A 15,224-nucleotide genomic window follows, 5' to 3' on the forward strand; every position below is an offset into this window, starting at 1 on the left:
GCCATGGAGTCACAGAGTTTAACTCATGCATGCAGGGCGTTGGTGAAGGAAACTCATAATTCACTTGTCTGCACTGGAGATCGATGCCTCCTCTAACAAAGTCATCTTTCCGGAGAAAAGCTCTTATTCTTATTGCAAGTTGAATGCACAGTGACAGATACAGTAAAGCATCAGTAACGTTTGCATGGTCTGTTTTTCATTTGTAATCTTACCAGGCCAGCTACTGTCTCGCATGTCCTTAGAGATGGACAGTAATTCAGTATCCAGGGATTTCATAAAGTATAAAAACCCGGATCTTTGTCCCTTCACAGCCTTCCTTCTCTTTTTTAACCTTATTCTTATCTTGCATGAATCCTCTCCTCCCTCCATGTTATCTCTGCCTTTTTGCCTCCTTTCCTCTCCCTTCTCCATCTATCTATCTATTTTAGTCCAGGACATTTAGTTGACCGTGGTGTTCTCTCCTTTTTCTTTGTAGCTCATTCTTCTCCATCCTCCCTCTCTCTTATCTCCCTCTCTTGAGCGTAGCTCATACTGCCGGCGTCAGGCTGCATGATTAACCACTTTTTCTGCATCACATTACTTTAATCACTCTCTGTAATCACAGGTCTTTTCGCCTGCACACACAGGGAGGAAATGACTGTCTGTCATTGGGGGATAGAGGTCAAACAATGTGTTCAGTGTGGTATACAATGTGATTGGACATTATCTACTTCAACTTGCCCTCTGACCTCTGGAAGGAACACACATGTAAACACCTGAAGTGAAACTGTCCTCACACTGCTGTAATTACTGTCAAATTGTACTGATGAAAATAACCGGATGTTTCCTCAACAGTCGGTAAATAAAGTTATTGGCAGGGCTGGGAAGTAACAGATTACATGTAATTAGAATACAGTCACATTGTTGAAATCAATGGATCAAACATGAAGCCTTAAAGCAGCATCGCTGAGTGTCTGTATTGAGCTGCGGCTGTTTGGTCTCATCCATACTGTTGCAGTGCACATATACTAGCTTCATGTCTACAGTTATAACAGACGAATGTCTTTGTGAAATGGTAAAGTTTGTGCAACAGAAATGGTCAAAGTGTCCAGGAAAGGCTGCAGTTTGTCAGGCTCTGAAGCTGCTGTGTCATATAGTATTTTCATTTTCATTTTATTGATAATTATTTCCTTTTGTCATTAGTGGAATATTTGGTGTTGAAGTAATCCAAAAGTAATTGAAAGTAATCAAGTTACCTTATTTTCATATTATGGTTCTTGGATTACATTACTGAATACATTTTTAAAGCAACCCTCCCAACCCTGGTGATTGGTTATTATATTTCTGACAGGGAAACATAGAATCACCTGAAGTGTTGTGTCCTCACACACACAACCCTAACACCGGGTTCATCCGTGCTCTGTGACTCCACACAGGGGTAAAACCGGCCTGCACTCGCTCTTTTTCCTCATGTCTATCAACCTTCTTTTCACACACAGGACATGTGTGTGACTCCGGGTGTTGATGCAATGAAACTGTCCATATGGCTTCAATGTGATCTTTTGTGTTTATAAGAGTATGGATGTTGTGTATGTGTGTGTCTGTATGATGATGTGCATGGACATGTGTGCTGTGAGTAAACCATCGCCTCCAGCTGCAGTGACTCGTTTGCTTCCTCACCTTCTTAAGTCTTCAGCTCTCTGCAGCAGTGGGGGAGGAGAGACGAGGCGGCGGGGTCAGACTGCAGTCACACAGGCTTTCTTGGGAGAGAGGCCATTTTTAGTAGCCTCAGGTTTACTGGCATGTCAAGAGATGAGACCACAGGAATAGATTTTTTTTTCTTCCTTCCAAATGTGGGCCGGAGACAAGAGTGCTTTGGGCATCAGACAGATGAGAGTTTAGCCTGAGGTGAGAAACTCACATCAGCCTGCTGAGGAGGATAAGAGCAAAGTTTGTGCTGCGGGAGAACCTTTTGTGCCTTATTTAGACTTTTCTACTGTGTTTTTAAAATCAGTATAAAAATATGTTGGTGGTGATGTGTCATCCCATGCATTAGCTGAGCTACCTAACTTCCTCGCCACACTGGGGATACTCCAGATGGATTAAAATGATAAGATAATGTGATGTTGATAAATGTGACATGATCCCCTCTGAATGGTTTGTAAAACTACTTGACATTACATTGAGCTTTTAATTAATACCATACTTCAGTTTCTGATCAAATCTCAGCAGCTTAGCACACTTAATGTCACCTGGTACAGCATGTTGATGTGTATCACAAATGCAGGAAACATTATTTAAAATGTTGGCAGATGATAATTTAACATTACATTCATATATGTCTTCAATCATTTGACTTATGGCATCAATCATCAGGCAACAGCAAAACCATAAACATTGATGAGCATGTATTGGAAAAAAATATAGATATACTATATTTTTTTATATTTGTCCCTGAGTAACAGTAATTCATAACTTCAGTCACTGTAACCATTGTAGAAACACTCTTTATGTTCTCTTGCAAAAAAAGGTAGTAGCTGTTTGAGTTTAAATGGAAGCTTCAATGGTGAGGACTTTCTATGAAAAATAAAAAATCATAATAAAAGTCTGCATTATGCATCATGCACAACAATGTATTTCAGCGCAGAAATAAATTCATGATAGTTTAAAATAAGTAACAGAGAATGTTAGCATGCTATGTTTAGCATGCAATTTAAAGCATTCTGCTTTGAATTTAGACACCAAATTGCTCTTCAACCACTACAGCTGAAGCCTGAAGAGATTTATGGTAGTGTCGATGACCACACTTTGTTATGTCTGTCTGGTCAACCGGAAAATGTATTCAAAGGGCTTTTCTTCTTCTTCTTCTCTCATTGGCACTTTGTTCTTTGCTGCTTCTATAGAAGTGTGATGCTGTTTTGATGTAGCTACAGCAGCTTGGAGTCAGCAGAGGAAAGTTGCTGTGAGTTTTTCAGTCTGAGCTTTAAGCTTCATGTTGACTGAGAAAGAGTGAGCTTGATTTAGCAGACTGGACTGGTCATTCAGGGTGTCTCACTTCTGTTTGTCTCATATAGTGCTCTATGATATGCATGTGTGTGTGTCTGCTTGTAAACTTTAGCTATAACAGATTAACAGCAGCACGTGCAGCTTTTGCATCAGGCTTAGTGTCATCTTTATTGTTTAAGGTGCTGTTATCTGTGCTCAGTCTGTAGCTCAGTGTAAGCCCGCTGCCCACAGAATAATCCTCTGCCTGACTGGTGCAGGTTGCTCCCTATAACACCATTAATACGGTTCCATCTGAGTGCCACAGCACAGAGGAGAACAGAGTGTTCAGCTGGATTGATGACTGTCAGCGATCAACCTCCTATTGTTAGTGCAAATGCTGAGTTATTACCACACACACAACTGGAACCCCCGGTAACACAGTGGAATTTAAGTCAAGCTATGAAAGTGGGTGCACATTGCATCATTACATACATACAACACTGTATTTCAGTATTTATTCTTTGTGCTTTTGTATCTATTTTGGATGTTAGTTGTGTTGTCTTGTTCTATATTTGCTGATGTAACAACACAGTTTCTACTCAGGGATCAATAAACTAACATGCACCTCTGGGTAAAAGTATGTATGGCCACCAATTTGTCAAGTCTGGTCAAGACAATTATTGTAACTGCTGTGTAAGAGCCAAAAAAACAGAACAACAGTACACTGCAGTGGCTGTAACAGTCAGGAGAGGCAGAGCCTGTTCCTGGTTTAAAAAATGCGAGCGTGGTCTTATTTCACAAATCTACTGAATAGAAATCAGTTTCTGGGCCGAGCGTTTGCTGATTTTTCATGAATAATTAAAGAGTGCAGGCTAGTTTAAAAGTTAGAAGATTCAGGATTTGAGTTGGCAGCGAGTTTCTCTCCATTTTGCTCCACAAAGCAGAAGCAGCAAACTGCTGACTGTGCATCGCACATTTTGCAACGCTACGCTTAATATTTATAATTCTTGACCTTAATCCTAAACCTAATAACTGAGCAAATATTCCATATGGAGGCCTGTACGGATTGTATCTTTACAACACACACACTAGCTTTCTAGAACATTCGTCTACCCTTCTGCTATGAATGCAGAAAAAACCTGCAGCCTTAAGACACAAATACACACATTTATACAAGTTCATCACAATCACATCACTGCCCTATTTTCCATATGTAACTGGGGCACCTACATCCAGCCAGCTATATAAATGCAAACCTGTGTGTGTCTGTGTGAGTGCATGTTTTTACAGACGTCTGTACAAATGTGTGATGCAGTGCTGCAAGCGAAGCTTAGCATCAGACACAAGGGCATGATGGGTAGGAGGGGATGGGTAAGGGCAACAGGAGAGTGGCTCAGAGGGAAAACATGGAAAGAAAAGATGTGTGTGACATGAAGCGAAAGCAAAATAAAGAGCATGAGGTAGGACAATACCACCTATACCTACCGATAGGAGTTTGTTGGTACATATGTGGAGAGCAGAACGGGCAGATTATTGGGATGCAAGCAAACACTTCATGCTTCTTACATTGTAAAGGGTCAAGGTCAAATTGTCAATGCATTTCAAAGTCGGATTTAGTGACCTCTTGTGGTTAGTTGAGTACAGTAAATATCAAATGTGTATTTATGAAATAAAACAGTGGAAAAGCTTGTTGCAGGTGTTGTAAAAGTCTTTGCATATCCTAACCAAAAAAAAAAAAAAAAAAATGAACAACAACAGTACCTAGAGGTTACATGAATCCAGACCTCCAGGGTTAACGTTTGGAGTGATGTTATGGCCACCATTCTTTAATATATTCTATACTATATATGGTACACACAATAGGCAGTCTAACCCCAGATATCCATCAGCTGTTATCACGAAAATGTTTTTAAAACCATCGTCCAACACCAGGAAACTACCTACTAGATTGGCGATAAATAAAATCAACAACAGGACCTTAAAGATTCATGATGAAATACTTAGCTGTCCTTCACAGGAAACTATCTTCTTCTGTGGTGTTATAGCCAAATAAATGTGGGCCTCACTGGCTTACATCAGTATCTAAGTAACCTGGTTACAAATGCATGAAATTGCCTCCATACCAGGATACTGTGGAAGTGAAATACCGTCACCACACACTGCTGCCATCATTCAAAAACTCTCTCATAGTCCAGTTGGGAAAATGATTTCTGCAGTTGTTTTGCATCAGAACCATATTTTCAGTGGATGAATGGGAGACTCAAACAGGCTGTGTGGAGCTCCCAGACATACAGGAAGATGAGAGAAAAGGAAATGTGATGGCAAAAGTCACAATCTGTTGTTTGGTGAGTTATTTTCATTGATAGTGTAAACCCGCAGCTAGTGATTGTGAGGGTACAGAGAGAAGTCAGGGCTTCACAAGATCAGTTTAGCTTCAGGCACTGAGGTCCCCAGAACATGTAGCTCAGCTAATGCATGGGATGTCCACAGAACATGGTGCTTCCTTCAGCTTGTCTCTGTTCCTGTTTGTCACAGACAGAATAAGATTTATTGCTACTTTCAGTCATTTGTAATGTTTACAACAAAAGTTCTTAAACAAATATTAACATGGAAACTTTTTGTGCTTATATTTATTAAATGCTTTGTTTTTGCACTTGGAAAAGCTCACTCAGCTTGTGGAATTCTTGTTTACTCTGCTGTTCTTTTTGCAGTTTCACACCGTGCATGTATTGTACACTAGGCTTTATATAATGCTTGTTTGCTTACTTTAATAGAGGTCAGTGCCTGCTGCTGGCACTCCACCTGCACACTGAAGCAGCAAGGTGAAAGCTGACACTGGAATCTGTGGCTCTGCGGAGTGAGCTGGTATTTCACTGAGCATTTCAAGGATCATCATTTTATTCAGCATATGTAAAAAAAATGTTTTCCTTGTAGTTCTCTCCTGCAAATACACATACACACATTGTGGATAGGACATTTTATTGGACATCCAGGAAGTCACTGTGTCATAACTGGAAAAAGAACTATTGTACTCATTTTTCACATCACAGGAAAGGTAATAGTCCATGGTAGCTGGATCAGGTGAATAGGCAGGTATCAGACAGGTTACAATCACTTAAAATGTAATTCAATGTGTAAGTAATCCAAGAATTCAGAATGCGTTACTCAGATTGAGTAATGCAATGGAATACATTACAAATTACATTTTAGGACATGTAATCTGTATTCTGAATTCTGAATACTTCCCAACACTGGTGCTACATCTTACAAGTCCTGATGTTTCATACTCCCAGGAGTCAAGATTAAGTGGAAAGGTTGCAGGGACCAAGTGGACCTCGTGGCCCACAGATACCTTCCAATAGTCGTAGTCACATGTCTCCAGCATGTTGTCACAGTACTGTTTGACGCATTCTCATGGCTCATCCGATAAACTGATAAACACGATGACACTGTGTGATATGAGAAGCCTGTTTTGTAAATTAGTACTGTACAGAGAATGTGTCAAACTACACATCACACCAAAACTACACATTATGCAGAATGTCCCCACGCTTTGAAACAGCTCTCTGAGAGATCTCACCGATCCCCACAGGCTCAGTGGAACTAGGAGAATTGTCATTCTACAATATGCAGCAGAATAGATATGTGGTTCCCAGATATTTCTGACTAAGTCCCTCTTTCTTTGTAAATATTTCTGAATTTCTTGAAAAACAGTGAACTGTTTAATGTTCATGAGCATTATTCTTTTTTTATCTGTTCCTCATGTTTCATCACATATTTTTCTATTTATAGTTTAACTGAAGTGAATTTATAATGTTGTAAAATTCATAACACTGTGATGCTATGATGTTTGATCCAGTTTTGCATGCTGTGTGTTTTTTTTTTAAAAGACCAAATGTTGCAGTAGAAGATTCCTTATTTCCAATTAGAAAGCCTGCAGAGGTGCAAGGTCAAAATGACCACACTGTTCTGTTGAATCATTGCCCATGATATTCACAGGGTAGCGATTCTGCACACACAAAAACAAGAGTCTATCCTCAGCTGCATACATGCACTGTATGTACAGATACATGAAGACATACAAAATAAAACAGGCATGTGCATACCTGCACACACAGTGATTTATGTTGACAGTATGGGGGTTCTGTGAGAGTAACCAATCATGCAACACCCCAAAAATAAACTCCACTCCAGGGTAGGAGACAGAGGGCAGGGACACACACACACAGGCATTCAAATGCACACTCAAAGGGTGAACAAATGTAAAACACGTGGGTGTACACTGGTTTGATTTAAAGGTTAAAAGTATTAGCAGACTGTATCAATGTTCAAATCATGTTGAAATCTACATAAGAAGAGCAACATGATTCACACTTGATCTAAACATTAAGACGTTACACACACATTGTACATGTGAGCGGGGGTCAGAGAGGAGTGAACTCTGCTGCTAAAGGCACCAACTGCATATAAGGGGATACAGAAAAGAGAAGCAAGAGTTTATATATGTATTATATTATAACTTGTCCTTAACAGTGGTGGAAAGTAACTAAGTATTTGTACTTAGTTACTGTACTTTTTGTAATTTTTATGTATTTATACTTTACTTAAAGGTAGGGTAGGAGATTTTGAAAACTCAGTGAGTCAGATTTTGAAAGTAAACACACGCCCCGTTCTCTCGGAGCTCACCCCGAAGCCACGTCTCCCAACCAGTCTGTGACTTCGGCCATCATGCATGTACCTCTCTGGTGCGCGCAGAGCAGGAAGAGAGTGACAACCAGCCAATACTCCGCGCAGGGGCACCTTGTAGGATTGGCTGATGTTTTTAGCGTTTTATAGCTTCCACAGATGATTCATATTCTTCATTTTAAAGCGAAACTAATCGGTTGCTATCGGATTGTAAAGAGAAGTTACACTAATTTAACAAAAAGTGCATCAGAATGAAATCTCCTACCCTACCTTTAAGTAAAAATACTTACTTTATACTTTTACTACATTACATTTTGCAGCTATTACCTGTACTTTCTACTCCACTACATTTCTACAGTGTTTGTAGTTACTTGTTACATTTGATGAACCATCCATCCATCAATGTCTGATTAACATGAATCATAACATGAATCTCAGCAGGAATACTTACACAGTAAAATGGTGAATGCCTTTTTTTATTAGCAGCCTCTCTGTTCACTTGATGCCCACAGCCTGCCTCATGACACACAGACCAGTACTTAAGTAGGATTGTTGTAGCACTTCTACTTTTACCAAGTACATATTTTGCTGGGTATTTGTACTTTTACTTAAGTACCAAGCTTCAGTACTTCCTCCACCACTGGTCCTTAAACACCAAACGTGCAGGAACATTTGACAGAATTTAAGAAGAGGCCAAAATGTATATAGATGTATTAGATGTGTTTGTGTGCAGCGTACAGATTTGCAATATGTTTTCTGTGAAATGTGGAAAAAAAACAAGGAGCTTAGACAATCTTTTTAAAACTATTTAAATTACTTTCCTCAGTCTGACCACAAAAGGTTGAACAATTATCAAAACATCAATATATTCCCATCTGCATATTTGTCAGTGTGTGTGGATGAATGCACGTACCCAGACTCATCATTCTCACACTGTTTTCAGATTGTTGTTGCAGCTGAAGAAAGAAGAGATAAATAGAACAAGTTCACAAAGGTCAGATGTCAAAGAGGCCGGGGGAATATTTGCTGTTAAACTGTATTTAAACTCCATGCGTGTCTACAACACAGTATGTTGTGGAAAGAGTGTGGGTTTAAAGAGAAGCACCAGTGAAGCTGGAGTAAGGAAAAAGAGAGCAGATATGAAGGAACATTCCAGTCCACTGTCCTCACTTTTATCTGTTTATAATTTGTCTTGTGTTGTAAGTTAAGTTGTAATCAAGCTATTCATTAAAGAGAAAATTAATATCCAGGGCCACCATCACACTCTCAAGACAGCTGTGTTGGAAGATGGTTTGAATTCTAAAGAGATGTGTCATTTTGGCACGTTGTAAAAATATGTACAAAAACGACTAGTGTTAGCAGAAACTGGCTCCATGTTTGGGAAAAAAAGGATGCATCTCCTCTCCTGTTTTTTTAATACAATGTCTAGGACTAGGAGTCTTTAGAACATTCAACCAAAAACAAATAAGTACTGTGTATAAGTCCACTTTTTCTATTCAGTCCATCTGTGAGGCTCGACTTATTGCCTCTTTACTTTTGTTAGTCTCAATGTTACAAACTTAAGGTACAAAAAATGTTCAGGTAATAAATGAAAGATGACGATACGCCAACAGGTTCATACTTTTCTTCGTCCAGTTCCAAAGCTCGATTTATATTTTGGGGAATTTAATTTTCTGGGTAACTTATCTTAGCACCACAACAATATGCTAGTTTTTGGTCTGACTTCAGCCTAAAATAACTACCGTACTATAAACTTAGTGGATTTAACAATACAAATCTAACTCTCAGTGAGAGGGAGTGTGTGTGTGTGTGTGGGGGGGGGGTGGATAACACCTTTATGGTTTAAAAATAGTTTAAAGAAATATCCATCCTATTTGGAGTCAACATTTTTACAGATGTCTTTTTTTATACTGGCAGTCTTTGGGGAAAAACGGTGTAAAAATATTACATGTGCTTTAAAGCAAAAATATCCAACAAACACTGAGAACACACACACACACAGAAAACACACAAACACACACACTTGACTGTGAGTCAAAGGTATCAAAGCAAGTCAAAGAAAACAGCCAACGCATCACACAACTTGACTCCTGTAAGTATAAATAGGGTCAAGGTGACAATGCCCTCTAATCCAGCTCTCACTTTACTGCAGCTGCTTATTTATTAGTGGTGTAAATGTGATCACACACACACACAAAGAGCAGTGTGTTACAGTGGCTCAAAACCAGCTCAGTTATAAGGTGAAGAGCACATTTACAGTGTGCAACAGTGAATCCCAGAGAGGGACACAAACACACACAGCAGGTGGTGCATCCCCGGCTCTAATTATCTGGATGTTTGCAGTAATAATGGATTTCTCTCATAATTTATGCGGAATGATTAGATTACAGAGAAATCTGATTGGTCTAAATGAGTATGTAATGAGAGCGTGGTAATGAGGTTACAGGATGTTCCAGGAAGTAGTACTGAGAGTGTATCCTTAAATCAACTAACCCCCCCCCACCACACACACACACACACACACACACACTCTTATACAATGAGAGTTATGTACAGTTTGTTTCAACAGCTGTGTGTCTGTGTCCTGCTTTAAACAGCCCTGGACTAACTTCAAAGCCTTACACACACACAAACGCGCACACACACCAATCTGATAGAGTTAGTCTCTGCAGTGTTAATAGGGGACATTATGTATTATCTGCTGTTTCTCTTGTATCAAAACATTTAGATAGCTCAGATATCTTTATCTTAACCTTTTTTAAAGAACTAGTTGGACCTTTTTTTAGATGTGCTTATGGTAAATGGTTAAATGCAACAACTCTTTTTTCCAGCTCGAGACACAGTGTGGTTGTTTGCTTAGCTTGTGGAACAAAGACTTGGGGGTACAGTATAAGACCTCTAAGCCCTCTTCTGAGATCTAACACTGTCTCTAAGTACAGAGAATCTAACATCACAAGCATGTGAATCTTGAGATCACTATATGAACAATAGCACGTGGACATCCTCTTTTCCTGGTTCACTCTCAAGCCTGTTAAGCATTTGTAAAGTCTGAGGTGATGAGGCCAAGGCAGGCAAGAAGCTGACAAACACTCAACATCTGAATGCTCGTTATATGTTCTATAAACTGCAACAATTAGTCAGTGAATGGAAGTTTGGAACTGTTAATCTGGAAACGGGAACATTTTCAGAACATTTTCCACTGGTTTATCCATAAAATATCAGAATGTATTGTATTGATCAAATAATAAAAAGTATGTATTGACCAAATAATCATATTAATCAGTGGTGCAATCATCAGCTGCAGATCTAACAGACTGCAGCATTAAGGTGTCCTATCTTTACACCTAAATACAAACCAGCAGTACACTAATGCTGCACACAAATAGTGTCCATTTACTTTTGGTCACATAAAGCACCTGTTGGATCCAGTGACCATATACTGTATGTCTGATAGGTCAGATAATCTGGTCGCTCTGTGGCTGCAGATTTTATGTTAGCAGAAACACTGCAGTTCATGGTTTTCTTTAATCCTGAAGGTAAAATCGGTGTCCCATAGATATGTGCTGATCTGTGAGATTAAGTAGTGCTTCACACATGGGTGACCACTTCTAGACTTCCTTGAAAAATATACATTCATGTTCCTTTCAATGAAATGTGCATCACTTTGCTGATCCTGTACAGATTAATGGAAGTCTAATCTCACACAGAAATGCATGCAGCACAGTAATCAGGAGAGTTGGCGGATGTGTCGGGGGTGGTTACAACCTCTCACAGACATACGCATGTTAATAGACACTCACAAAACAGGCCCACTGACGCAAAGGGCATCCTACTCGCACGGCCTTGTGAGGTTGCCTCTATGATCTTTTAATTTGCATGGATCAACACTAATCCCTGATCCTGCTCATCTCTCTTCCACTCTGGTGACGCTTGTGGAAAATGAAGCAGGAAATGTGAATTTTTTGCTTGTTTGGGATGAAGTTGTCGGAGGTTTCCCTTTATGCCAGCTTTTTATTACTTATTTGTAAATTTATACAATTTAGAATTATCCATACATATATTTTTGTGCTTGTTGTGAGCTTTCTTTTTATGCCATTCAACATCTTAACATAAATTTTACCCTCACGTAGTACAGGGCTTAAATATGAGATTTGGAGATAACAAATTAATCAGTTAAATTGTGGAGGAGAAGGACAGAGTGATGTACAGCTGAAGCCACTGCAGAGGTAACCGTAGTAAGTAACGGAACAGAAAAAGATGGCGCGAGATCAGAGAACAGATGAAACAAGGAAATGAGTGATTCATTATTGAAGAGCGCACCACTTGACACACACTGTAATACACAGATACACACTTGTTGGCAATCAGGGTGGTGGGTGTGTGTGTGTGTGTTTTGGACACGCCCTGTCAGCCAGTGCCTGACAGTTTAATACCTAACAAGAACCCACAAAGAAGATGAAGGTCAATCCTTTCTTCATAAATCTTTACTTTACAGATGAATCTTAATCTGATCAAGGTCACAGGACCGACACATACCTGCTGTGTGTGAAGACCTGTTTTCTACTGGGCCTTTTAGAGAATGCTACACTTTTTCTTTCATATTTATGTACAGCACTCACATTCAGTTACATGTTTCTTGGTTCGTTTGTCTTTTGTTTTGTTCATTTTCACTTTTCGCTAAAAAAAATGTGAATAATAGTTTTCAAAGAACACGCTGATCCAATGTTAACTGTACACTGACTGACTACACTCACTTATAGTATTGTGCACATGTCCAAGCTGGTGCTAATTGGTTAGCATGCTATCTTTACTATATATTTCAGCAACCCATTAAGAATATGGAAGATGAAAATATAAGTTATATCTTTCTTTTAACTAACAATCTTTGTTAGATGCATGTTTAAAGTGATGACACATTTAAAGTAAATTGACCTGACCTCTTCACTTTATATTGAGTAGGGAGAAGTAAATTCAATGATGATTATGCAAATGAAAGAATTTCTTTTTAGAAATCTAAACATAAGTTTAAGTACTTTTAAAAAATGAACCTCCATGAAGTTACCATCATGGCAGCACAGATTCCATTCACATTCCTAATTATTCACATCTTTAAGCCTTAATATCTTAAAATCGTGTCAGCCCTACACTAATAGAAGACACTATTAACAACTGTTAGACACAATCCACGCTGTTAAAGGGAAACATTGCTTCTTCACAAACCTGTCCCAATACACTGAAACCATAACAGAGGCAGGGGGTGCATTCTGTGCCTCCATTCGTCCCTCCAGAAGTTTTCCTCATTCTCCCAAGAGGTCCATTTAAAGGAAAACATAGCAAAGCGTACTGTTTGTTCTTAAACACAGATGACACACAGAGATCACAGAGCCTCTCCTCTACAGATGCATGCATAATTAAAGACTACATAATTCATTCGGATGCAGAGTGCACACACCCTCCTGCCTGCACTACCATCATAACTCCTTGTTGAACTGGTAATACTGTCAGTATTCCCATAACTCTGCCTCACTTCATTTGGCTAATATGGCAGGCAGAGTGTGTAAATTACATGACCTTTGTTCATACCTTCAGTCTGTGATTTCAATTAGCACCGCTAGCCTGTGTCATCTCCTATACTCACCAGTCTGTGCAGTGAAGATGGACCATCTGAAATATTCAAACCTCCCAGAGCCAATTAATGTAATGGGAGTGTATCTGCATAAACACATGGTGTGAGGGGGTGATGAATACAGAGAGTGAGAGATGAAGGAATGAGAAGAGAGCATGAAACCGAAGAGAAAGGATGGGAGGCTGTGAGGAAGGAAACCTCACTGGAAGGGTCTGACTTAAAGCTGTCACCACATTACCAGCAAACGAGCACCGTCTGAGAGGATTTGTACAAAGAGATACACTAAAATAACAAAAATAACAGGAGGCAAAACAAAACAAAAAAAACACTGGGTACTTTAGTTTACATGGCAACCAAATTCATTCTGCATATTACACACCGGCTGAATATTACTGGCACCGTTTGAAAGCATCATCATATCTTTGGCAGTTTTAAGCTTGCAGGTTGGATTACATTTTCTCCTTGTTTTTATACAAATATCAATTTTCTGTTTAAGCTGGCTGAGTTAAATGTTATCTAGTATGTTAAACATCCCCTGATTAATCAGTGTGCACATGATACTGCTTATAAAAGCTGATCATTTTAGGGAACAGGAGAACCTTAAAGGATGATAGATTTATATACACTACTAAAAACTATACACGTCAACATTTTGTGTATCACATTTATGAACTTTAAGCCTTTCATGAGTCATTTACAGTGTTAATGGTGTGCAGGATGTTTAGGGTTAGGCCTAAAATGATGTTGTCCTGTTGGCTTTATTGAACCAGGGCCTCCAGTGTGCACTGGGACAGTTTTGCAGCCGATTGTGAAGTGGCTGGGGTGAGAATCAGCACCTCCAAATCAGAGGTTCAGAAGTGAGGGAAGGATGGAACAGGAGATTGATGGCCAGATTGGCACAGCTTCTGCAGTAATGCGGTCTCTGTACTGGTCCAGGAGCTGAGCTGAAAGGCAAAGCTATCGGCCAATCTACGTTCCTACCCTCACCTATGGTCATGAGCTTGCGAATACAAGTGGCTAAAATTAGTTTTCTGGTGGCTGGGCGCTCCCTTAGTGATAGTGTGAGGAGCTCACTCGAGAGGAGCTCGGAGTAGAGCCACTGCTCCTCCACATCGAGAGGAGCCAGCTGAGCCATCCATCTGTTTCAGATGCCCCCTGGATGCCTCTCCAGGGAGGTGTTCCAGGCATGTCCCACCGGGAGGAGAGAGAGCCCCGGGGAGACCCAGGTCACGGTGAAGAGACTATGTCTCTCTCCGCTGGCCGTCTGGATGTCTCTGCTTAGACTGCTGCTCCCACAACCCGGCCCCAGATAAGCGGTTTGAAGATCGATGGATGAACACGCAATGGTAGTAGTAATAGTAAATAACTATGCTTCACAGAAGCAGAAAGTTCACCCTGTAAGTCAGCATTCAGATGTCACACCTATAATTATGCAAAATATAATTAAAGTGTGAGTCTTTCTAGAGCTGCCACAAAAAGGGAAGTTATTAAGAGACCAAATTATTTTTTGAACAGGCTGTAAACATGTTTATTTCTGCAGTGAATTTAGCAATTTAATCATCACTTGTAGCAGCTCCTAGAGGCTGCAGGGTGAACTGCAATTTTTAACACTGCACGGGCTACATGTCTCAGCCCCAGAGGTTGTAGCTTGCCTTGCAGTGAGGAAACTGAAATGTATGCCGCATGGACATTAGCAATAGTAGAAAATATAAATTGAGAAGATAGAACAGGGACCAAAAAAAGCAAGCTGTATTTTTACAAAAAAAAAAACTTGATGATCTAATGAAATGTTAGATTGGATCCAGTTTGTATAGTGTGTGCATGTTCCTCAGTTGTTGCCATTTCTTCTCTTTGCGATTTCTAGTACTTTTTCAAATAATAAACTAAAGCAATTTGGATGCACATGATGGATGACACATTAACTCACCCACTCTTGTCAGCCATTCAC

The sequence above is a fragment of the Parambassis ranga genome, chromosome 13 (genome assembly GCF_900634625.1).
Source record: "Parambassis ranga chromosome 13, fParRan2.1, whole genome shotgun sequence".
Taxonomy (NCBI): Eukaryota; Metazoa; Chordata; class Actinopteri; family Ambassidae; genus Parambassis; species Parambassis ranga.